Source organism: Uloborus diversus, chromosome 2 (assembly GCF_026930045.1).
Source record: "Uloborus diversus isolate 005 chromosome 2, Udiv.v.3.1, whole genome shotgun sequence".
NCBI classification, from domain to species: domain Eukaryota; kingdom Metazoa; phylum Arthropoda; class Arachnida; order Araneae; family Uloboridae; genus Uloborus; species Uloborus diversus.
This window is the reverse complement of record NC_072732.1, coordinates 182,685,895-182,713,509: the sequence shown is the minus strand read 5'-3', so window position 1 is coordinate 182,713,509 and position 27,615 is coordinate 182,685,895. Positions and strand designations below refer to the sequence as shown.

The 27,615-nt window shown below is 34.0% G+C and overlaps 1 protein-coding gene and 1 non-coding gene across 2 annotated transcripts in view; both read right to left on the bottom strand.

The window, feature by feature from the left end:
* LOC129216699 (ecdysone-induced protein 78C-like) overlaps positions 1-27,615 on the bottom strand; it is a 109,468-nt gene that overhangs the window by 66,486 nt on the left and 15,367 nt on the right. The window lies entirely within an intron of this gene.
* Trnal-uag (transfer RNA leucine (anticodon UAG)) lies at positions 18,613-18,693 on the bottom strand. Its single transcript has one exon. It is a non-coding gene; the product is annotated as a tRNA-Leu (tRNA).

The following is a 27,615-nucleotide window of genomic DNA, read 5'->3' as shown; positions in this document are numbered from 1 at the left end:
AGATCGTAAAAAGTTACCTCATGGTTCCTCCTTCTACCTCTCCTTAGCAAAGACAAGTAACAAAAGTACCTCTACGCTCGTAAAAATGATAGAATTCCTATTGCGCTTTTCTTTCTTTAACGCAGTTTTGAGAATTACTCGGAATGCGATATTCGATGATGTAAGCAAGTCTAGTCGCTGGCTTAGTTTTCTTCAGATAGAAAATATCTCAGACCCGTCAAAGGAAGCAATGTAATGAGCCTGCTCACTAATGCATACATAAATTTCTTCGGGGGTGAGGTTGGACATAACAAACAAGAATTTTTCCTGGAAGGAGAGTGATCACAACAAACCAGAATTTTGTCCTGGGACTGTTTATCATTAACAGTCCTAACAAAGGCCGGATTTAGACTTAAGGGGACTCTAAGCTATCTCAGGTATGTCCTATGGTGGTTCAAGAATACATGCTAAAAAAAAAAGTTTATCCTAGATACCAGGACACCCCTCAATATTTTTAGACTTATAGATAGGAATATACTGAAAGAATTTTAGCTTCCTATTTCGACTGAAAGAGGGTGCTCAACCCTCTCCCCAAAACATCATCAGTATGGGAAGAGAGTTAAAAAATACATTGAATTGAAAAAACAATGTTATATATTATAATATGCATATACATTACAGTAAAAAAATTATTTACAAAACAATAGTTGGGGAAATTAAATGTTTCTAAATTTGTGACATTTTCTATGCTACGGCTAATGTTAAATTGAGGGGTCATTGAGCACCCTCTTAAAATTTGAGTAAGAAGCTAAAACTTTTACAGCATAATACTATTAGTAAGTCTAAAAAAAATAGCAAATTTTTTTGAAACACCCTAGTATGCCGTATGCCCCCTCTCCTTTTGTTGTGCGAACAAATTTTACGTTTGTGGCAAGATAGGCTAATTAATGTGTGTATATATATATATATATATATATATATATATATATATATATATATATATATATATATATGTATGTATGTATACAGGTGCATGAACAGAAATTTTGGGGCCCGTTTGGAACGAACCCCCCCCCCCCCCCCCCCCCCCGCAGCACATTTTTTGTTCACTCCTAAGTCCCTATGTATTTTACCTCTCATTTTAAAAATCTCAGGACCCCTTCAGGCTCGGGCCCGGGCCAACAGTTGTCCCTTCTCCCCCCCCCGTGCACACCCCTGTATATATAAATATACAAAAATATTATTATGCGTATACGTGACTTTTCCTCTGATATATAATACCATTTTTTTTAACCTTGCGTGCTTTCTTATGTGTGGATTGACCTTGTGAGAAGGGGGGAGGGGAGTATCGGGAGTGTGATTCAAGAACTACCTTTAAATGCAGTATAAAATATCCTCAATTTTAGGGGTCCGGGAAAAAATTGAAAAAATAATAATAATAATAATAATAATTTGAATTTTGACCTTTTGAATTCAAATTATTTTTTTCGCAATCACGTGTGTGTGTGTGTGTTTATGTGTGTGTGAAGGAGGGGGGTATGTGTGTTTGTGTGTAGGGGGTATGTGTATGTGTGTGTAGGCATATGTGTTTATGTCTGTGTGCAGGTATGAGTGTGTAGGTAGTTGTGCGTATGAGTGTTTGTGTGTGGGGGGGGGGGGAATGTGTATGTGTGTGTAGGCATATGTGTTTGTGTCTGTGTGCATGCAGGAGTGTGTAGGTAGTTGTGTGTGTATGTGTAGGTGTCTGTATGCGTGTGTGTGTATGTGTTTGCATGTGTGTTTGTGTATGAGTGTCTAGGCGTATGTATGTGCGTATGTGTTTGTGTGTGTGCGTGTGTGTGTACGTGTGTGTATGTATGCGCGTGTGTGTAGGATACGGACGCAACCTGGAGACGGTTTTCGCTAGAGGAGCAGCATCGTGAGGCGGCAGGTCGACGGTGATGCTGCAGAAGGTGCTGGCGGGAAAATAAATCGATAGGACCTCAAAACAGTCAAATAAAAGCAGTAAGCAATCGTGATTGCTCAAAAAAAAAAAAAAAAAGAAAGAAAGAAAAAGAAAAAAAAATATATAGAAAGATCTGTGGAAAAAATAGGCAGACAAACACTTTTTTAAAGTTGTATACTCTTTTGTAAATTAAGGTAATACAAAAACTAAAAATTGCTTTTGTTTCGAATAATTAATCCACACAGGGAAAAGAAAAAAATAATGTATCGTCACTTGCTCATATCGGCTTTTGGTATAGTTGATTTTTTACCATCCCCACAACATACCGACAAACACAACACCGAATAAAATATGAAATGATCAATAGTACATGTACATAAATTTCTTCAGAAGAGAAATGGTGTAGAGATTTATATTTAAAAAAAAAGCATCGAGAAAGCAGCAACCTAGCCGCTCAAACAATTGATTTTTTTTCCATTACAAGTAGTGCAGAAAACGAAAAAGGAATATAGAGAGAGAAACGTGTACTATTTTTGTGCAAAACAGATAAATAATATGCAGTAAAAATAAGATAAAAACATGCAATAATTAAAGAACTTCAAAAATACTGCATTTGAGATTAAAAAATTAGCAAGATGCGAAACACGTGAGTCATAAACAGTTATCACAAACAATATGTTACATAAACGTGAGAACAATGATTTTTACGTTTTTGATGCAGAATCTAGAAAACAGCTGAATTTGACACATTTTAGCTTTCCCCTCACATTTATTAGAAAATTTAAAATTCAAAGTTAATAACTACATTTCCCCAAATGTTCAAGGTTTTCCAAGCTGTTGAAAATAAAACTTATTTTTCCAAGTACAGCAGACTGCCGATTATCCGCGAGCGGTTTATCCGCGAATCAATCAACAATCACGAACATGTCTTTTCGCAGTAAAAAGCGAATACCAGTGCCATTTTTTTTTTTTTTTGAAAAATTGTAAATTTACACTCAGTTGTTTTTGCTTGATTGATTGATTTGATTTAATTTTATTATTATTATTATTATTATTATTATTATTATTATTTTGTGTGCGTTCTTCATCGTACATACACTTGTTTGTTATTGATGTTAAGTTCGGTTGTGCAAAAATACAAAACAGTTGTACTGTACTCTATATATATTTTCACTGTTTGCAGAAAGTGTTATGCATCAATACAGTTAAGAATTTGAGATAGGACAATTTTTACCAGATTTGTCCTTCATTTTAGTCTTTTTGCGGTTATCCGCGATTTTTATTATCCGCGGCACTTGTGCCACCCAATTCCGCGGATAATCGGGAGTTTACTGTATTTTTAATTTTTTTAAGGAACGAGGCACGCAATTTTTTCGGGAGTTTTAGCAGGGATGCCCACGAGGATTGCCTAAATTTCGCCATTGATTTTTTGAGGGAGAGGGGTAATTTGGGGACAGGGTTATTGACCATAATTGGAGGCTCTCGTAGTGAGGAGAGGAGAGCATCACCCTTGGTAGGGTTCGGCCCTCCATATAAATCGTGAGAACATCTTATGTGCAATTAAAGAGCTAAATTGTTACTTATTAAAAATAACATTAAGTTGAGGATTTTTATTAACACGATTAATTAATATGCTTTAACAATATTAAAGAATTAGATGTGGACCTCGAGTTCTTTTGTGCATCAGATTTCAGAAATCACTCTTATAATATTTATGGAAGAGCAGACGATTCCTTAGAACTCAAATCAAATGCAGTCACTTCAAGAGGGCCTCCATCCCCGCCTCTTGTCCCTGAAAGGGGCCTCAGCGAGCGTGGCGTCCCCTAGCGGGAGGTGTCAATGACCGGCGAAAGAATTCTGTAGGACTCTTTTACGATGTCATGATTTGATCTTCTCTTTGAAAGCAAGGGCCCCTCTCCAGATAAGGTGGAGGGGCCTCGTCTTACAGTCCAGGGGACCCTGTCTGGGAGCTGGGTTTATAGCCCATTCTTCTGCCCAGCGCCCAACTATAAAAATGGCGACACTTTAGAATTTCATTTATATACATAAAAAAGAGATAAAGAATGATCTTTTCGCATTTCTGTCCTCGGACGGTGGCAACCAGGGCACTTACTTACAACACATCGGACCCAAAGTAAATCCTAGGAAAAGATGGGTAGGTGGAAATTATTAAGACTGCTGAACAAAATTCATAAGTTCTGGACATCATTTGTGCTACATAGTGAAAAGTGTTGAAAATTAAATTGATTGCGTATCTTCTCAGCTGTAATTCCAGATGCCACTGTAAACTAAACTGTAACACGTGGTTTTTAATGACGAACGAATAAATACAAAGAAAAAAAAGGTTTTCTCTTAAGCCTAGCTGGAATTTTACTTTGAATTCGTTGGGGAGTGGAACTCTTCGACCAAAGGTTATAACTCTAGCCTTAAATTTTCTTCAGTCTAACTTCTACTTTGACTTGTCCTTGTAAAGTTTCCATCAAAGTTTTAAAAAGAAACACAGGATTTCCTGACGTTATTTAAAAACGAGAGGAATGATGCATATTTACATGATTCCCACAGCTAATTTTCAATGAATTTCCTTAAAGAAAAATATTTATGCCAAAAACTTATAATCCCTCATTAGATCTTCCTAACGCTGTTTTTCAGTTCGAAAGTTTAGCCAAAACAAACACACGCCTACACATGATTAACTGGTTGCTTAAAAAACATCCAACACAACATCCATAACAGTGGCGAATTCATCATATCACAACTGCGTGGGGCCCCTTGCGACATTGGGGGACCCAAAAAAGTCCCAGGAAGAAGTTCTTACGTAGTTCTGTTCATCTCTAAGGGATCCCAAGCCTGTGAATCCGTCACTGCACATTTTTGCTGGAAGTTGATTTTTCGGGGCCCCACCTAGTTTAGAGCTTTGAACTAAAATGCAGTGCCACATATGCAGCCCTGACTGCAGGCATTTTTCAAAGTCAATAAAAAAATGTCAATTGACAGGCACAACGAACGCATCGGACCGGGAATCGAAGTTCCTCCCGCTCCAGAGGTCAATGAACCCTGTGACGTCACTTCTTCACGACCTTGAAATTCAAGAAAGAAAGAAAGAGAGAACCCGTACGGACTCTCTCTGCTTCCGGACGACAATGGGGTGAGAGAGACAGTTACATCAAATAAACAATGCCGAGGAACAAACAAACAATTCGCTTCTCTTTGACCGTCACCGGAACGGGAGTCAGGGAAGTCGTGCAAGGGTTAAACGCAAGCACCCGAATTAGCGCTTCTTCAGTTTTCGCAATCGGTAAACTGTTCCAAACGCCGGGGGTTGGAGACATTGGCGATATGCACACACACACACAAAAAGAATAATTCATTGATTCGTATTAATTCTCTTCAAAATGATCACAGCCAGAGGCATATCGAGGGGAATGGAGAGGGCCCACTCAGAACCATCGATTTTATGCCACATTGCCAATCCTAGTAATTTAATGATCCCAGAGGCAACCCGTGTTTAATGGTTACATTAGAGTGAATGAACTAATTGTTGAGATTTCAAAGCATTGACGTAGTAAGAATGCAGCTAATTTTACTTCAAGGCAATAAATTATTATTTATAGAATTGAAATGTAATAGATTTAAAACATGCCTTTGTATAAATATATGCATCGCAGTGGTTTCCTGAAAAATATCAGAGGAGGTATAAAGCTTGCGCTGCTGATCTCTACATGTTGGTTAAAGTAGGTTAGTTCAAGAAGCAGCTATCGACAGAAGTCCCATTACCCAATGGCGTGACAAGCACAAATATACAAGCAAACAAAAAGAGAAAAGAAAGAAAGACACACAAGGTGACAGAAGTCATTGCCTCAAAAGTTCTAAAAAAAAAACGACGTGCATCGCAAACCTACCTTCTCGTGGTGCACCCTGGGCAACGTTTCTGGACCAGCAAACTGCTCCACTGTTTTCGGCACGCTTCACTGCCGTCATGTTGGCAATTTTTCTTAGGCAGTTTTGCAAAAGAATACTGGTGATTTGTCACGATCACAAATAAATAATTAATGTAATTCACTCTCAGAAACAGTGATTGATACAGTAGCTACTTTGTTTTCGACAAATATTTTCTCAGGGATTTGAACGCCAATGCTTCTAATGAGCATCTGTTGTGATCAGATGATATTTTTTACGTACTCACAAGGGTATTTCTCGCATTGAAAACCAAAAATACACCTCAGAAATTTATTGAGCAATCACGATTGCTTATTGCTTTCATTTGAGTGTTTTTGAATTCCTATCATTTTATTTTCCCACCGCCACCCTCCGCACCATCACCGTCGACCGGCTCCTCACGATGCTGCTCCTATAGCGAAAGCCGTCTCCAGGTTGCAACCATGTCCTACACATACGCGCATACATACACACAAACACATATACCTACATACCCAAACACACACAAACACACACACACATGCATACATACAGACACCTACACCTACATACACAAACACACACAAATACATACACACATGCATACATACAGACACCTACACATACACACAACTACCCACACATTTATACCTGCACACAGACACAAGCATACATGCCTACACACACATATGCATACCCCCCACACACAAACACACACGCCTACATACACACACTCGTGATTGCGAAAAACATAATTTGAATTCAAGACGTCAAAATTCAAATTAATTTTTTTAAGCTTATTTTCACGTTTTGTATTTTGAATAAAAATTTAGCATCGTAGGAAATGAAGGGGAAAAAAGCAGTTGAAATTGAAAAAAAAAAAAAAAAAACTTTTTTATGTTTTATTTTATTACTTTTTAAGATTCAAAATGCGGAGTAATCTAAACGTTAAAAAAATCTTTAGTACACAACTTTTCTTTCCCGTCATTTTCCATCTTCATCCTTAGAAAGTTTATTTTCATGGAATTGATCATTATTGTCTTAACTGTTTTCGTAGCTGTAAGTGCTAGGATACTAACAAAGATATTTTGAACGATTCTACAAGCGGATTTCACGCACTGAAAATCGGAAATATGCCTCACAAATTTAGTCAAGCGTACTTAAACTCTTTGTTTATTAAATAAAAACTAAGCATCGTGGAAAATGGGAGAAAAAAAGCATTGGGATATTTTAATGTTTTATTTGAATGGTTTGTTACTTTTCTTAATACGAATTGTCAAACATTCTGATTGTTAAAAATCATCTCTTTTATCTTTCTTCAATCTTAGAAAGTTAGGCTTCTTTTTCTTTTAATGAATTTGTCTTCACTAATTTCATACATTTCACTCATCCAAAACAAAGTTTTCTCCTCTAAAAAACGTCAAGGAGTATTTTCATGCATTGGAAAAAAAAGAAGGATAATTTCTTTAATTAATTTACGAAGCGTTCATAATGAAACACTCAAAAAAGTTAGGCAGTGAAAAAGGGGATTCACTTCGTGTAGCAAGGTCTGAGACTCAGTTACTTTTCGGAAATCAAAACGAGTTTTACGTCCAATATGATAAATTTCCATTAGAACTCTAACTATCCGAATTGCTTTCATAATTTCAGATTAAAAAAAAAAAAGTACGGTGCGTAACAAGGACGAATCCAGAAATGTTTTAAGGAGGGGCGGTTGATTTTTTAACTTACCTTTTACTGCATATCTGATTACACGTGCTTCGGAAGGGGGGAAGGGTACCACAGCTTCTTTTTTTTAATCTAAAACAACTAAAATATAGTGATTTAACCTACTAGGAGTTCCTCGAACCTATTCTTTCCCTTTTCCGTTGAAAAAGGTTTTCTAAAATTGCGTTTTAGAACTTCAATTTCGTAATTATTCCTAGGGAATGGTTCGAAACTCGCTCCTCTCCCCAAACATCATCGAAGATCGTCTAAAATTGTGCTTTTTGAAACTTCAGTTTCGAAAAATTACCAGAGGAAAATCACTGAACCCATTCTCTCCCCTAACAGTATCTGAGATGATGCCAACAACTGCGTCTTTAAAACGGAAATTTTGTGAAATGTTTGAGGGAAGGTCACCATACGCCTCCTCCTTCCATCGCCAACAATTGCTTTTTTGAAACTTCAAGTCGGAAAAGTTTGCCCCCCCCCCCCCGGGAGGGAAATTTTAATCCAATTCCTTTCCTTGATGTCATCGAAAATGGCCTACAATTGCGTTTTAGATCTTTGAATCGGAAAAATTGCCAGTACAGGATCCCTCAAGAGAGGGGCGATCGCCCCCCTCGCCCCTCCCTTGTATCCGTCCTTGGTGCGCACATACTGTACTAATGTACAGTATTTGTAATTACACTTAACATATAAATGCATTGCCTCTTCATTTGGTTCATTATATATATAACAGCTCTTTTTCCTTAAAAACTAGTTTTTTTTACTATTTTAGAGCAGAAATAAATTAGAATAGACCCTTTTTTCGGAAGAAATCCAATTATCCGAATTTTTGATTATCCAAATGGGGTACGGTCCCAAATGATTCAGATAATTGGAGTTGTACTCTGTAATGGAGTGGAGAAGAAGTGATCAAAAATACAGATCCTGTCCAAGAATACTGTTATCTAAATTCGAATAATTTTCTTAGAAAAAGGATAGGAGCGGAACTCTCTTTTGATTATAACTTCGTTTTTTGACGTTACACAAAAGTTTAAAGAAGCAGTTTTCGATATGATGATTGCATGCATCGACATTACTAACTTCTGATTTTTGCATATCCAGTGCTATGATCACCATTTCCAACTGTTATCAACCCACTTCCGAATAAAGGCTTTCTCTGACGCTGCATATTCTACGCTGTTTTTGATTTCCAATTGTCTAGAGTGGAATTCTCTACTTCGCTGCTAGTATTCCACCAGGGTAGCCTGAATATTTTCCTGAAAGGATGTGGTTGGTCATAAAAAAATAAGAATTTTCTTCTGGGGGTGGTATCATACTGACTTTGCCCGTATGCATATAACACGTACAAAGGCTAGCTATGTAGCCTAAAAGCAAGAGTTCTGGGTGGTTTAAATCCCAAAGCTCCCCTCCCCCTTACTACATCCCTTTGACAATAAAACTGTCGCAGACATCTCTCTTTTAGAGCATATACTAGCAATTGAATAGAATGATTTGTCTATCTTTTCATGCATGTGTTAGCGCAAAAGACCGAAATTGGAGATTGTCGACTTGCACCGATAATTCACCGGAAATATTTGGTCTTCCACCGATGTCTTTCTCTTTGGTAAGTGAATGTTTATATTAACCGGTTAATGTCGACATTTAGCAGATTTTGGACTATCGCGGTAACACATACACCCCGTACCTTTATCTGGTGCTCGAAGGAATAAAAACTCTTTCAAAAGGACACATTTCTGTAACTAGTTTTAAAATGTTCGTAGAAATCATGGTACCTTGATGAAAAAGGATTTACTGCTGCCATAAAATTTCACATAAAAAAGTAGACAAGATGGGAAAATAAAACTTTTATGAAAAAACAATGAATTGAAACCCAATAAAAGAAACAGCGGTGCGTAATGTTTAGACGTTCCTCTAAGATGGCAACAAAGAAGACATCTCGCTCAAGAAATGCTTTCCTTTTCGTAACTTTTTTGGGTCAGCTATTCGGATTTCTGCGAGTAACGCCTTTCACCTCATTTTCAGCTCCAAATGATAAAACCCTTCCATCGTTATGACTCAAACAGGGGAACAGTGTTGCCAGATGGTCAAATCCAGATTTCCCCAATTCACTTCCAATTTTTAACCCAAAAGCGATGTTTTCTACCAAACTTCCCCAAATTCAAAAATTATTTTTCCACTAATATTTTCAGAAAATTAATCAACTTCCTCTAATATTTTTGTCTCTTAAATTTTTTTTTCCCCCAAATAGAAAAATTTTCTTATAAAATTCCCCAACTTTTTTTTTCTTCCCATTTTTGCTTTTTTTTTGTCTTCTTTATCAATATCTTTCTTTATCTGTACTAATAATAAAGCTGAAAGTCTCTCTGTCTGGAGATATCCAGACAGAGAGACTTTATCTGGGGATATCTCTGTCTGTCAGGATCTCTGTGACGCGCATAGCGCCCGATTTTCATGAAATTCGGCAAAGAATTAGTTGGTAGCATGGGGGTGTGCACCTTTAAGCGATATTTCGAAAATTCGATTTTGTTCTTTTTCTATTCCAATTTTAAGAACATTTTCCAGAGCAAAATTATCATAAGATGGACGAGTAAATTACCAAGCGATCATAACGTGGAACCGTAATGTGGGCTAGCCAATTGGCGAGAAATTCACCATGCATTATTTGTATATATACAGGGGAACCAAAAGACCTTTTAATTTTCTACTACGGTCAAAGCCATGCAAGTGCCACTAGTCATAAATACAAGCGCCTGACCGAGAAATGAGAAATAGCCAAATGTGTGTGTGTGTGTGTGTTTTTTTTTCCTACTTGCATTTACTACTCTGCTTCTGTATGTACATTTAAACTATGATTTTTGTATATATTTATCCAAGAACATTCTTCATCACACTTATTTTTACCCGTTTCACGCATCAACCAGTTACTCACGCAAAACATTAATGCGAAATTGGTAGCATAATATTCCACATAATGCGAAATGCGAATTCCATAAATTTGATTAAAGCTAAACCAACGCTGTTTGATACAAACAATGTAACTATTACTTCTTGACGCGAATCTAAATATGAAAAAAATTCTTTTTTCCTTGAGTTTTTTTCCCCCAGAGATTTTCCCCAGAGTTTTTTTCCTCCAAGAAAAAATTTTTTCCCCAAAGAATTCCCCTCAAAACCCATTTCCCCAAAATTTCCCCAGAGAGCACTAGATTTCCCCAAAATGGGGAAATTTCCCCCAATCTGGCAACACTGCGGGGGAAGAGATCGTACAGGTCCTAGCAACATTTTGTTACAAACATGTGGATTACTTAATAAAGAATGCGTAATTTGCGATTCCATTGCAAACATTTGGTTTCGATATTTCATGAGATTATTGCAATACATTGATGTTCTTACACGATTAGCTACGAGATATTCGTCTACGAGATATTCACAAAAAAAAAAAAAAAAAAAAAATCTGGAGTTTGGTTCCTACACTGGTTTTATTTACTTTATTCGGGGTTCGGTTCCACACATATTAACTGGTCTTATTTTCCCCTAACCGTCGTAGTCGTAGTTCCTCTAAAACCCGGCACGCGCATTTGTACATATTGGCGAAGGAAGAGGAGAACAAAAATGTTGTCACTTTAAAGTGTCGTAATTTAAAATTTTGGTTCAAATTTAAATTTCATAGTATTTAACATAAATGAATTAAAATTGACATTTTATTTTCACACGATCTTGCATGCAGCGGTTTTAGAAACGCCATTTTATTCGTAAACACACGGCGGAGATGGAATATTTCGGTCATAAAATCAATACACACACCAAGCGATTGTACTAGTAGTTCTGTTAGGTGCTGGTGTACAGCATGATTTAGAAAAAAAAAATCAATGAAAGCCTACCTAGGACGTTATCTTTAAACGTGTTTTACTCAAAACTTGAAAATGTTCACTTAACATCCCTTTGCTTCTCACTGCCTTACATGGTTTTTAGGGACAAATACGTATTGTAAAAACGCTCTTTTAAAAGTGGAAAATAGGATTTACTGTCGATTACTGGTTTTGGAAGCACAACACTGGAACCTATTGGTCTTTTTTTAACATTATTATTCACATTTAGCATGCATTTTATTTCTATTTATGATACTAAACCGTTAAAAATGAGTTTTCTTAAGATTTTGTTTCAAGGAACAGCATTACTCTACATTTTAATTAAACGAAATTCAGTGCACAAATTTGCAAAATAATTGCTGTAGAGGAAATTACTGCAAAATAAGACAACTATTTTTCAAATTTGTGCATTATAACGAAGTTTAATCACCATTTACAGGTCAAAACAACGGTATTTATTTGTTACTAAACGGTACTATTGTTTGTCAATTCAGTTTATCAGCGTATCCTTTGACTGTTGGCTTCATTGATTACTTTTAATTTGTTACGTCATTTTGATTTAAATTTTACTGATGTTGATTTGTTTAGGTTTTCGGCACGCAAAAGCAGGGAAGAAAACTTCGTTCTTTGATTTTTTTTTTGAGGTAAACACTTTTTATATGCTGTAAGAGTACTTATTTTTGCAAACTCGCTGTAATCGCAAAAATTTAAGCCTCGCAGGTTTTTTTTTTTTTTTTTTTTGCCTCAAATTATTTATTGCAACACATTAAGAAGAAATAAGTTCAAAAAATTATTCTATTTGTTGTTGTCTCATGAGTAAAAGTTAATCTGTTTCCTCCACACTTTCGGAAGAGTTAAGGCTGGGGTTACATTACTCCCATAGGTGATAATGCAACAAAAAATTTTGAATTTTAAAAAGAAACAAACATTAAAACAATCAAATCAAAAATCCTTTTTCTGTACTTTCCCTCGATAAAACTCTTTTTCTGCTAAAGTTTAGTCACAGAAAATTCCCCAGTTATGCAAGGGTTTACGTTTGAATTTAGTATTCCCGTAAACTCTAGCGCAAATGTTCTTTTATTTGTTGAAATTTGAATGAAGAATAGTTCAAATCAAAAACTAAACATTAGAATGTTGTGCCAGGTGCTTGAGCTTGCAAACACAAATGCATCTTCTAGCTAGCTCTATTAAAATTTCGGAAAAAAAAAATCCTGTGGGAGGGGGTAACTACCGTATTTTCCCATCTCGTAAAACCGCCAGAGTTAGGGAATACAGTGGACTCTCTCTCTCTCTATTCTGAACCCTCATGGGACCGAACAAAAATATTCAGATTATGGGGGTAATCGTTCATTATAGAGGGATACTGGAGAATGCATGTAATGTGTATTCTACTGCGTTAATGAACAATGTTCAGTAATTTGCCTAGAGAGCTATACCAGTTGCTGAGATAGAGGTGCTGAATTTTGGATAGGTGGCGAGTGCAAGTGCAATGGCTAATTCAACTTAGTTGGACCCAAACTCTTGTGTTTCTTTCTTTCTTTTTCAATTTAAAAAGTTGTACACAGCATTCAATTATTACAATACAGCTATCGGTACAATACCTGGAGAGAAAAAAAGAGTAATTTTTGCATTGTGTATTCTCATGTGTACCTTAAATGTCTTGACTACTACAGGGTGTCCGAAAAGTCCTTGACACATTTAAAAAGTTCATAGAAGACCAACAAATTGTCGTATGAATTTGCGGTTTGCACCATAATACTTCACAATTTCAAGAGTTTTTATGACATCGGAAAAAAAAGAAAAAGAAAAAAGGAAAAGGGGGGAAAAAAGAAGAAGAAAAAACGCATTTCGCAGCCAGGGTGTCAGTATATGCTATGCTTGTAATCATTGTTGCTCAAGCATAAGCATGTACTGACACCCTGGATGGGAAATGCCTTTTTTCTTCTTTTTTTCCCCTTTACATTTTTTTTTCGTTGCATAAAAACTCTTGAACCTGTGAAGTATTATGGTGCAAACCGCAAATTCATACGACAATTTACTGGTTTTCTATGAATTTTTTAAATGTGTCAAGGATTTTTCGGAAACCCTGTATTATACTTAAAGAATGGTTGGATTCTTGAATTACGCAGTTTAGTGGCAGAAACTTCTGGTTGATATTGCGCAACTGAATTATTTTATGTGATGCAGTAAAATCCAGGAAAATTATTTTTCTTCTTCCTATCTCCATCTTACCCTTAATGCCCTTAAATCATTGTGATAAAATAGTAAATGTGTTTCAAGCTTTCCAATTTCATTCATGGAAGTCCCGAGTACCGATCATGAACATGTTCAGTATATTAGACAGGTAATAATTGAACAGGGTGGAAAATAGCGTTCATAATACATAGTGTGTTCACATTATAGGGTGTTCAGAATCTAGAGAGGTTGGCTTATATATACGTTAAGTCTATGGACTTTTGCCGGGACCATCAAAATGTGTTCAGAATATTGGGGTGTTCACATTAGAGAGTGTTCAGATAGAAAGAGTTCACTGCAGTTATTACATTCGAGAAATCATGTTGGACTTAGAAGAAAAAAAAAAGAGCTACTCGTGGCGAAATATGGGACACGTGGACGATCCTAGTTCTAACGCAACACTCATTAACCATTTCTGCACCTGTCAGCTGCCATTCTTTCGAGATTTCGAAACTCTGAAATGCTCCTTTCGATCCTCCTCTTCCCTACTTTCGCAGGGAAAACCACTCTTCGCGGTATATACTGTAAGTGGGGCTCCAACACCGATCACTTAATAACCAGTTTTCCGCTTCTGGCAAAGAGAAAAAAGTGGCAAAGCAACGAAAAAGGGTGGACTTCCATCCCAGCTGCTCTTGATTTGCTTCGTTTCTGTCTGCGGGGCGTTATTTATTAAAGTTATTTATTAAATTAAAACCTAAATAATTTCACGCACAAAATTTAATATTACTACTCATAACTTTAATATGGACGTATTACCTACTATCAGAACATTGTTATAACATATACAGCTCAAGAAACAAAGAAAAATATATGTGAGATAATGTAAGATCTAAGTGAGGTTGTCATGCACCCCCCGCCAGTCACTTCTATAACATTAATGAGAGGATAATTTTAAAACTGTTATTTAAAATTCATATGTGACTATAAAATTGATAAAACTATAACTTGTTTCACTTTTTATTTATTTTTATGCACTCAACGTACATTTCATAACAATTTTTCTTTTACATAATATTTTCGAAATAATTATTATTTCTACCAAAAGGGAATGAATTAAAAAATAATTATTCCAGGCCATGAATCTAAAAAACAGCTTTTCCGACTGGAAATATACGATCTCTCTGATAAGACAACACTGATTGCATGTCTATCAGTTATGTGCTTTATAGTTTTTAAAAGTCCATTTCGTTGTCCTCAATGAGGGCTAATGAGAAACATTAATTATAAAAATTGCAGTTTTTATCTTTCCCTGGAATTTGTATTATGAGTATGCATAAAAATTCTATTAACATAGCATTTTGATAACCGTACTTGGATAACAACTGCTGTTAATTTTTAAGGATTGCAAAATAACATCTGTCATAAACTTGACGAATTTGGTGGAACAATGGTTATGTGCACAAACTAACAAGTATTTCAACTGAACATAAAATGATTACACCATTAAATATGGGTTAGACGAAAACAAGCAGCTAAATTACAAGATCTACATTTCATTACGAAAGGATTTAATCAAAGGGGTTGTAATGCGCAAATACATTCAAGACATGTATTTACATTAAGCTTTTTAAAACTAAGATTCATTATGTGTGTTCGTATGTAGACTCTTAGTTTGTTGTCGTAATAAAAGCATTTTTGGTTTTTGACATAGATAGAGATCTATGGGTGTAGAAGAAAGGAATCTTTACAGAATAAAAAGATTAAAACAAAACTTTTCTCAGCAAAAATTTGCAGGTAGGAGACGATATTAATTCCTCGGCGAAGGAGAAGAAAGGTATTCGTTCAGTGAGCAAAAGAAGTCTCAATACTTCTCTACATTATTTGACTGCTTCTGTCAACATTAAATAACTTAAAAACCTTTATGAAATCAGCAAAAAAAAAAAAAAATCTAAAAAATTTCATTATTTTTAATAAACTTACTAATCTTAAAGATATAATTTATTTAAATACTTATTAATACTTATTAAAAGAATAGGACTTATAAAATTAATTAATATGTTGCAATATGTTGTAGCGAAGATTTAAAACTACTTTGCTGTTACTATTACGTATATGATTTTTTTCAATCAAAAAATAATATAATTCATAGTAAAATTGTTATTTATATCATTGCTATTCCTTAATTAATAAAATTCAAAGAAACATTATTTGAAATTGAGATTTTTGACTTTTTTCCACTGTCCTGGAAAAAGTACCTTTTCGTCAGAAAAATTACCAATCCTGATTAAGGCGAAAGCATAAATTTTAGCATAAAAGAATATATACTCTTTTATAAATCAAGAAAGCTTACAGAAGCCCGGAGAAGGGTGAAAAATTATTGGCGCAAACGTCTTTTCTAAGCGTAAACCTCAGTAATCTTGATTTAAATTTCCCAGTGATCTCACGTGACTTCTTATCAGGGAGTCCCTAATTGTATTAGATTTGTGTTTCTCTCTCATTTAGGAAGCTAATTTGTATAAACTTTTGCACCTATTCAAAAACTTATATGACAACAAAATATATCGTTTTGTACAAAAAATAAAGTTATGGTTATCTATTTTGAAAAAGATATGAAATACATTCTCTTTAACTGTTAGGAGTTATACTACAATAAGCTCTAACAATTAATCTTTCTAAAAAGAAAAGTTTAAAATGAGTATTGTTTGGAAAATATGTAATGGTATAAACGCAAGAAAAATAATAAAATGTTGCATAGCACAAATTGGAATAAAAACTACTGCTGCAAAACATTTTCAAAACCGAACGGGAAAAATAAAGGTTTTAAGTAAGCACGATATTTTTCAGAATAAGAAGCGAGATTGCAGTCAGACCCTTCGTGTTGTAAAACCTGATGCGAATTCGCTAAGAGGTGGCTTAAGGTGGAGTAAAGTAACGTTACAAGTATTATTTCCAAAAAATGACCCAGAAAAAATCAGATTGAAATTTATACAAAGCATTAAAGAAATTTCATACATCAGATATGTTTGCACTTAAAAAAAAAATACATAAGTCATCTTTTTGTACACATTCATTAACGTTAAATTTAACAAATTATGGGGTGACGTATGTGAAAATTTACAAACAACCCTCATGGGTAGACAATGAATTTTGGGACATATGCAATTCTCAGCGAATAAGGGTGGTAAATGGTTGAATCAGTTTTCAAAAAAAAGAACTGCATTGTAAGGTTGAGCCAATCCCACAGGGTTGGTAGCACTGAATACTCTATTTGGTGAGTAAGATTAAATTAAACATCTAAAAACAGCTCGTGTCCACATGTTGTTAGTGATGTGCCGGATCGTTAAAAAAGTAGATCCGCGGATACGGATCTCAAAAATTTTTTTTGCCCAATTCAACAATCCAAGTTTAAAATTTATTACGGAAGGTATTTCCGTCATAATAATAACTGTTTCTTCAAAAAATGTCATCTACGGCGAAAATATAATAAAGACTATGATTTACTCTTTAAAGAAATCTCCGTTAAAATTGAGGGAGAGTTGGAAGGAACGGGTCAGCGCTGCATTAATGCTTGGATAGAATGTGAAAAATTATTTCTAGCTTGCTCGGCAGATGTAGGATACAGGAGCAAGAGTGTAAAGCTGCTACTGGATAGGCTAGAAATAATTTTTCGCATTGTAGTCCAGCATAAATGCAGCGATGACCCATTCCACCCAGATTACTTCGACCGACGGAATAACTGAGCCGGGAACACCTTTACAAACAGTAAATAGAGAATTTTGTCTCACTTTTTTTTTGAAGGATGCCGAGAAAAACTAAAATGAAGAATAACAGAAACCTCAAATCAATAACAAAAACTAATATGAAACTAAAAATTTAAAAAGAAAAAAAAAATGTCTCAGAGGGCCGTTGGCGTCTGAAATGATGCCTTATAATTTAAATAGGGAATAAAACCTAACTTAAACGGAATTTAAGAGTCTTTTATTCAAATATTTAAGAATTTTTAGAATAGAAAAGATCCGTTTAAGATCCGTCAAAAAAGTAACGGACACGGATACAGATCTTTTTTTTCCTCGAATATCCGCGGATACGGATACGGATATCCGGAACATCACTACATATTATGAGATGTGATCTTCTTTAAAAAAAATTATCGAACCAGTTTTAATGCTTGCCATATCTTTAAAAATGCATTAAAACAGGAACTCGAATTTTTAAACAATTTTTTTAACAATCATTTTTGGGCCCCTGAAAATTTGGAGGCTAAGCTCAAGCTTCCTAAGCCTTTTAAATAATCAGGCCCTGAGCGAGAGAGTGAAATGTCTGTTAAAAAAATCGTATGATATTCAGGGAAGTAGGCTAGTTTAATTTTGGTAAAACTTTGTGTTAATTTGTCAAAAAACGAAGTAAAATATTTTAATTTGCTTATTTAAAATCACTTTTTGTCTTTCGAGGAGATAAGAAAAGTATTTTTTGCTGCACCAATCTGGCATTTTATAAAATGCTCCAACGTTCCTAAGCACGGTGTCAAGACATTATAAACTTTCCTGGAGAATCGTGAAAACTTCCACAAGGAAACCAGGGTCTCCGGGTCTCCCTGAACTAAAATTTTCGGGAGGGGGAAATTCTTAATTTGCCAACTCAAATTCCAGTTTTACGAATGATAAAAACAATGTAAAGCATCTAAAAAAAAGTACTTCAAAGTTGCAATATTGTCTCCAAATTTGCCGAACAAAGATTATCGAATCAGGAAGTTTTTGGGAGGTCCCAGTGACCTCTCATCGAGCCGTTTCTAAAGGGAACAAGGAATTGTAATAAGCAACGCTAGGCTAGTCGTTTATTTAAAAAAAAAAAAAGGAGAACGTTTTAAATTCATATAATGAAATACAATGAAAGGAACGCTAGTGAAGAAAAGAAAAATAATAACTGATTTTCTTTGAAATTCTGATACCGGGCAAATAGATTGCATCTGCCGGAAAGAAAAATTGGGAATTGAAGTTAAGAGCAAAATCAAAAATTAGCACTTGGCAGCGGTGGGATTCGAACCCACGCCTCAATGAGACTGGTGCCTAAAACCAGCGCCTTAGACCACTCGGCCACGCTACCACTGGAACTGTTGGAGAAAAGAAGAAACAGTTTCAGAATCAACTCTCGTTCTCGCTGCCTTCTGGGTAAGTTTTTTTTTTTTTTCGTAGCGGAACTTCTCTGGCAAATGAAACGAGATGAGAGGGATGAGGAGAGAGCGACGATAGTGAAATCATGAAAAATCTTTTAAGACATATGGGTGAAGAGATAAAACGCTGAGAGGTAAAGTCGTTAAGCGCGTGAAAATGTGCTTTTCATGTTTGAAATTTTGAAAGAAAATTGAAAACTAGAAAACGAAAATTTCAAGTTTATGTGAGGAATAACGGATATTTATTCGATTCATATAAAAATAACTTCGACTTCCCCATTAACAATTATTAATAATGGAAGAGAATGGGGTTGTTTCTTTAAGTCAAAAGTTCTACTTTAGTCAATGAAATTGATAGAATAAGCAAAAGAAATAATAATAATAATAATAAGGAGCGAGAAAACATTTTCATTTTCCCAACGCTTAATTTTCAACTAATTTTTTTAAATGTCTTATTTTGAAAACAAGACGTGGTTTTTATGACGTCACAAATGATGTAATACTTTGGGGTAAGGCCCATTTGGAATCGCAGCGCGTGTTTGAGTGGTTGTCTTTTCTGGCAAGTTATCGGGTTTGTTGAGTTTTCATTGGGAACAATTATTAGCGGCACATGAATTATTTATTAAATAAAATATTATTTTTGGCTAATTTGGCAAAACCCGAAACTTTTCTCGGGTAACCTTAGCTCCGCAGCAATGAAAAATCCGATCCAAAATGGCCAAACTTAAGCTGATGCGCCGGCTTATCTATATAGCGGAACTACTTTGGGGCGCATCTGTTTACCGCATTCCACGTTATGATAATCAAGAAGCGAATTAAATATTGCTCTCTACGCTTGCTACCAACCATATTGTTGCCAACACATGTGAGTAAAGAAACAGTGAATGGCATTTCATCATTTGTGATGTCATCGGCAGAAGTGTAGACAATGAAAACACACCGATTAAAGTATTTTTTTTTAAATAATAAGCTTCGTCAAATTATTTAAAAAATGGTCAGTTCCTATGTTTTTATACATGCTCTTTCAGAAAAAAATACTTTTAAAATTTTGGAAACGACCCCATTCAGAGTTTTTCGCTCCCGGCATTTACCTACTATTATGAATGGTAATCCCCCGCCCCCCACATCTTAATTGCGGAAAAATTAAGTTTTCGTAATAACAGAAATAAATAAAAATATACCATTGTTCTGTGCTCTAAAAAGTAAATGAAGCAACTTTACAAGTTTGAAAGTTAACGAAGAAACTTTATTTAAAATTTAAAAAAAAAAAAAAACTGCAGTCACGCTTTTTGGGGTTACAAGGAACTAATTTTTCAATGCAAAAGATTTGAGCGAATAGATGAAAGCTGACATCATTCGCACTGAAAAAAGCGTTCCTTGTAACCCCAGAACATTTTGTAAACTTGTGCTCTTGTAAAGTTGTTTAATTTACTTTTAAATACATGTTATGTTCTATAAAATCACCACAAACCCACAGTAGCATACACAGTCATTTCAAAAAAATATTTCTTTTCCAAGGAAAAAAAAGTTCTCATACCCTCATAACTTTACCGCACCATAAAGAAAGTGACAGTAACTTGAGACAGTGTATGAAAGTATTTCATTATCGCATTTATGCACGTTATTTGGGCATTTGAATAATCACTATTTTTTTATTAAAGGATAGTTCAATTAAAAGTTTTTCCTCTTTAGTACTGAATGCCAAACAAAATCTTTTTCTCTGTTGATTCGGTAAAATGTTTGATTAAACAATAACTTTTTTGAGCAATCACGATTGCTTATTGTTCTCATTTGACCATTTTTGTTGTCCGTGCCTTTTTCAACTTGGACCAGAAGCCTATGCAGCACCACCGCCCACCTCTGCTGGCGGCGCGGCTGCTCCGGTTTTGAGCTACCCGCTTCTCCTGGTAGGAGGCATCCATGTCCTACACATACAGACGTTCACACATATACACACACACGACTTCACACACATACCCTCACACACGCCTACATGCATACACACAGGTCTACGCACACACAACTATGCACACGTAACCGCCCAGGAGGAGAGGCAAGCTTGGGGTGGGGTGGGGGGGACAGGAGCCGTTTCTAGAAACAATAACTCCAATGAGTAAATGAGTAGGGTCCTGTCTCAGTTCGTGATTGCGAAAAACATAATTTGAATTCAAAATTTCAGAATTCAAATTAATTTTCTTTTTTTCTTTTATTTTAATTCGATGTAACAGTATTAAAAGTATTCAGACTCATTCAGGTATGAAGCAATGCGTTTAGATTTTTTATAAAATCAAAAAATATGCAAATAGATATGTAAATAAATACTTGAGTTCGTTTTTGACTAAGACAAGTTTCCGCAATCGAGAATTTCATCCATGTGTGTTTCTAAAAGGTTTAATTTTGCAAAAATCAGTCTATCTCATCAGAAATCTTATTCATACTAAAAATCACACAGAAAAGACATTAATGAATCGTAATATTTTTTAATGAAAACCATAACACATGAAGCATTCATCGAAAAATAAATATCCTATGCAGTAAGAGATGTGCAGAAATTACATTAGATACTGTTAAAAAAACTAACATTTAAGGGGAGGAAAACTGTCCAGCTTTAAAATAAATGGTACAAAAATTTTTTAACGGTATCTTTAACATCATTGTTTTTTAACAATGCAATTTTTAAACAGTATCTTTTATGCTTTAACATAACAATTTCACATTCCTTACTTTATGGATAGCACTCGATATACTCTATAGATAGCCTTACTCTATAGATATTTTGGCGATTTTTCATATATTACAGTATAACTTTTAAAATCAATGATTCATATGTGCTATTCTTTTTGTATGGTTTTCAGTGTTGACAAAAAATTGCAAGGATAGATCGAAATTTATGCATTTTATAAGCACAGAATAATCAAGGAGTAATAAATAAACTATAAATCATAGAAATTTGAAAAGAATGGGGGGAGGGGGACTATGTTTCAAAACCTGGTTGCAATTAATGATTGCAAAAATTTTATTTTTTACGAACAGTTCGTTGCAGTTTCGTGCTTTTTAGCACTCATCAGCTCGGAATAGGAACTACCTGAGCTGGAGGCGAAAAAACTCTTAAGGGAGCCAAGAGAGATGTTGTGTTTTGATTTTGTGGACCTTCGAACTGTAGATTATAGAAGAAATAATAGTTGGAGTCATAATTATCACTTTAAACATTTTATTTATAACACTAAGATACTAATATACATCGAATAATAATTCGCTAATTTCACTCCTTTATCTAAATTTATAATTAATAGCTTTTAAAGGCAGACATTTCAAAGACTGCTCTCCAATTTTATATTTCTACGATTCATTAAGAGTTAAGAGATGGGAGAAGGGATTTGGGAGCCTCCTTCTTAGAGTAGTGAAATTGCAAAAGTCAATGATAGTGATAAATTCTTTTGAAAAAAAGAAAGAAAGAAGCGGACGCACGTGGACGTTATTTAATGGTCTATTGAAAACAATAAGCACTTCGCGGTTGCTCACAAAAAAAAAAAAAAAAAAAAAAAACTTATTAAGGATGAATTGGAAAATGGCATGGAAAGAAAAGATGAAACTGCATTTTGAAACTGCAGTCTCAGGATGTGATGACCGAGGTGTCTGGTTCATTGCATGACATTCAAATGTTATTTGAAATTTCAACTGTCCCCCCCCCCATTCTCCACGATACTACCTTTATTCAAAATACAGAGAGTAAAAATACGCTTGACTAAATTTTTGAGGTGTATTTTCAATTTTCAATGCGTGAAATACGCTTCTAGAGGCGCTAAAAACATCTCTGCATGTGATTGCATGCCATGTGACAAAATTGCTTACTTAATCGTATCAAAGAGGGAGGGGAGGATGTCGATCCACTAGCATTCCCACTACTTTCTCTCTCTCTCTCTCTCTCTCTCTCTCTCCCATTTAAACGTCTTCCTTTCCAGAAGTAAGATCGATCTTTCACTACAAGTGTGCGTAAACAACATTTTTTTTTTTTTCGTTTCGAAATAATGAGAACAGAAAAGTGCTAAAGAAGTATTCTAATTATTTATGTTTTCGTCTACGTGAATGAGTCGAATTGGGGACGTGCGATCCGTTCTTGAAAATCTGACCCTTTCTGGCCTCAATTTTAGTTTGAAAGTGAGAGAAAAAAACCTCAACAACTTGTTATACCTTTTAGAGTTGGAATTCTCAAACTATCTTGCTTGGCATCAACAGAATATTGTGATTCTCGGCTCGAAGGTGTCTTACAACTAGAATAGGGAACGATTCTTAGTGGAAATTAGAACGTTTCTCAAACTGAGTATAACGTGCTAAAGAAATGCCAATTCCATTTGAAGAGACATATCAATCGTTGCACACAAGGATGTCCCGAACTTAAATGTTTGGGAGGGCGTTGCCGAATGGAACTCCAAATTTTGCCGCTCCAAATTCTGCCAAATGATGATAATTTTGCCGACTCGTTAAACAAAATTTGTCGAATAAGGAATTGGGTTGTTTCCTTCAGACGAAAGTACTACTTTTTTTAGTCACTAAAATTGATAGAATAAGTAAAAAATAAATAAATAAATAACAATAATAATAATAACATGGAGCCAGAAAAAACTTAATTTCCTAAGTTATTTATTATTATTTTTTTAATGTTCAATTTTGGGAATAAGGCGTGGTCTTTATGATGTCACAAATGATGTACTTTGGCGAGCAATTCCATTGCCGCGCTAAATATAAACAGTTTGCTGTTAACCAGGTTATGATAATTTGCCAGGTTATGACAATTTGCGCTGTGTGCATCAGTGAGTAGCATTTCTTCACTTGTGATGTTATGTGCAGAAGCGTGAAAAATGAATTTCAATCTGCGCACCAATTAAAATAATTGTTAAAAACATTAAATTTTCAAATTTTTTTTTAAAAATGGTTAAATCCTATGTTACTTTTTCAGAAAAAAAATACTTAAAAAATTTCGGAAACAACCCATTTTTGGAAGGTAACAGTGACCTCCCATGACCTTCATCGGGCGCCCCTGGTTACACAAAACACCCTACTAAGACGCCAATTATGCTAGATCCTTGTTCCATTGCATGAACTCTATGAAGAACATTACTAGATAAAATGCAAATAAATTTTAAGCATTTATTTTGATTGATTTCGAAAAATATTTGAAATTCAAAAACGGAAAGTTTCTTGAGCTGAAAAATATTATCAAAAAAAAAATGTATCTGGAAATCTTCAAAATTTTATTACATTGTCTAAAATTAGATTCAATGTAATTCATAATGTTCATGCACGGAAACAAGGGCAAGTATCTTTGAACGTTTTACCAAATTTTTCTCAACCCTCTTTCTCTTTTTTATTTTTTATTTTTAGCTTTCTTTTTTTATTTAATTTATTTTTTAAAAATAATTTTTTAATTTATTTTTATTTTTTTTAATTCATTTATTTAAATTTAAATTTATTTATTTTTAATTATTATTATTATTATTTTATTACAGAAAGTTCTGTACCACACCAATAACATACACACACACACACACACACAGTAACTAATAAATAAATTAAATAAAATATGAACAGAATAAAATAAAATAAAGTAAATAATTCGATTTAAAAATAAATCAATAAATGAATTTAAATAAATAAATTTAAAAAAATTTAAAATCCACCCTCAAAAATTTTGATGGCGCAATTTGCACCATAATCCCCCCCCCCTGTGGGCACCCCTGTTGAGCATAACCTTCCAGGTTGTTAAGCTTCATTCCAGATTGCCCCCCCCCTTACCCTACCATCCCACTTTCGGGGAAAAAAAATACAAATGAGTATGGTTCTATTCAGTGATATTCCCATCAATTTTTCTGAGGGTGTGTTCCCAGCAGTCCATTGTGCACAATATGTGTATACATTATATACAAAATATGCCTAAAAAAGGTTTGAGAGCTTACGGCGTACATGGATTCCCATTGAGATCTTAACTTGAATTTTTTTACAAATGAGGAAAACACAAAAGTTTTGAGAACTTTTAAAAAAAATTCTTTATATGTTTTCTGAAAAAGTTAAATTTTAAATTGAAATTTAAAGTTTTGAATCTGATTTTTTAATAAAATTAGTTTTGTTGCATGTCATATTAAACAGCAATTAATGTACTTTAAAATACTTTTTACCAAATCTTTCTATCTATATTTGGTGCTAAGTTATTGTCCATGTTATGTTCAAGCACCCATTGAAAAAAGAGGGTTTTTCTAAAAATCAAAGTCTCATATATAAAAAATTTAAAAGAGATAAAAATCTCAGATTTTGGACTTTTTATGACCTTGAAGAGTACAATCGATGAGCCAAATTTCAAAGAAATACAAAAATATGATGAAAAAACTTTGGATTTTGGACGTGTAATGACCATATAGCCTTAAAAAAGCGAAACGTGTTAGTCCAAATTCAAAAAAAAAAAAAAAAAAAAAAAAAAACAGCATTAAAAATTCTGACGACAAAGTCAAGATCAAATGACCCTTTTTCAAAATAGTTTACATTTTTCCAGGAATAAAAATAATAGCAACGTAGGTAAAATGGCAAATAAAATAGAAAAGCATTCACGCCTTATTCCTCAGATTCCCAGACCCCGTTTGGCCAGAGATCTTTAAAAAGAGTTGCTTGGACTTATACGTCGAGTTCACAAAAGAAAGATATTTTCGTTCTTATTAGCAGCCGGAAATTTTGTTGCTTCAACAGAAGTCTTTAAGGAACTAGCAAGATATTATTAATAGTTGATTAGTAGTTAAAATCAAGCATCATCTGTACAAGGAAGGAACAAAAACATGCTTTACTGTTAAGTAAATGAACTGTGGAGTGTTGAATAGTCAAAGTTTTTTTTTTTTGGGGGGGGGGGGGGGCAACAAATGAACTCTTTTGAAAATTCGTGACTGCAAAAACGCACTCCTCTCAAACTTATAAGCATTGTTTTGCATAAAAATTTCTTGGATACACAAACTGCCAATGTATAGCATTTTTATACAATCACCTTTTTTAAATGACTTATAATTCCTCTATGTATTTTTATTTTAAAAAAATCTGTCTGTCCATTAATTTTCTTCTTCTTCTTCTTCAAAAAAAAAAGGCCATAAATTGAATAGCATAGTCATAAAAAAATATTTTTTATAACGTAACTTAAAATCTAAAAACAAAAAAGAGTTTTATAAACTTTTAAAATGGGCTCTGGCAGGCTTATAAGTAAAAAAATTTTGTAAAAGGCGAAAAAAAGTAAAACTTTTTGAGCCTCATCGAAAAATATTTTTGATGCATGCTACAAAATATTAAACTATGAATATCAAAATTTTAAAACGACTTGCATTAGCGTGTTCCTTGATCTCCTTTAGAAGATCAAGGAATTATGACTAGAATGACTAGAATGACATTTATTGACTAGAATGAACATTATTAATAACCTAGTTAAAATATTTCCAGATAGGTAGAGCTGCGAACTGTGTGAAATATTTTACGATTTCACTTAGTCTCAATAGGGTTGGTAAAAAAACCGTTTTTTTTTCCACAAAAAAAAACCGTTTTTTTTGGTTTAAACCAGGTTTTTTTGGTTTAAACCGGTTTTTGTTTTTTTTGGGTTTAAATACTATTTGCGAGAAAAACAATTAATTTTCGGAAGGTGATTAAGGTTCCATGTAATTAACAATTATTCAATAATCTTAATATACCTAATTTCTTGATTAATTAAAGAGATAAGAACAAAATCTTGTAACTAAATTAAATAATTAAAATAGCTTTCTGCGGGGAAATATTAATTGAAATGTTTGACTCGATTAACATATTAGTATGCATGTATATATAGACCCTTTATGATACGAAATACTTCAAGAAGTGGTTGTGATGCGGATTAAGATAAAGTATAATGAAGATTCAAGAAAAAAACTTTATAAAACCAACATAATATGAAAAATTATCGAATAAAGGTAAAAGTTATATTTTTAAGCATAATCTTTTCAAAAGAACAATTTTCATATTTTTTCTTTCTGATCTTACATAATGCTGATTTTTATATACACAATGTCGCAAATATTGAAGTAAAGCAAAATGTACAACAGTACATGATTGAACAGTCAAAAAATCGATTGCTGTTGTACGACAAAGTTTTAAAAAAAAGTGCTGCTCTATATATGACTCCGTTCTTATTTTGGAAAGACTTGGAAAAGATATCGACTATCGCTAAAACAAAGAACCAAATCAAAAATACAAAAATTGGTATAACATGGCTTAAATTACAGCTTATTTACTGGCACACATGTTGCATCCAGCATTGAAGTTTAAAAAATATTAAATGCAAACTCTTTAGAACAAATAAATGTGTAGCAAATTCTATTTCAAGAAAAAATTTTTGCCAAAAACGTTATATACGTGAAGTATAAACTTTTTTTTAAATTTGATTCAAAAAATATTATTTGTGTTCACCTGCAGAACAAATCTTAATTTTTAGGTGCAAACAATCAAGTTAGACTGTTGATTTCCTTACAAGTCAAAGTTAAAATTCCAGGAAAGTGCAAATAAATGGGCAAAAATGTCACACCCCTGTAACAGGAGTGAGCAGTATAATGAATTGCATCTACAATAAAAGATTCAATCCTTAGTAAATCTTAACTAATCATGGAAATTAAGCATAATTATGGAAGTTGACTGAAATCTGCTTTATGGCACATATATGAAATAAAAAATATATTAATATTTTTTTTTCGATTAAAGCTTGTAATACATTTTGAAGAAGCAACTTTGCAATTTTAGTATTTATCTCTGCAACTTAGCTAGGAACTTAGCATAAATGGAATTTTACATTTTTCAATATGTGT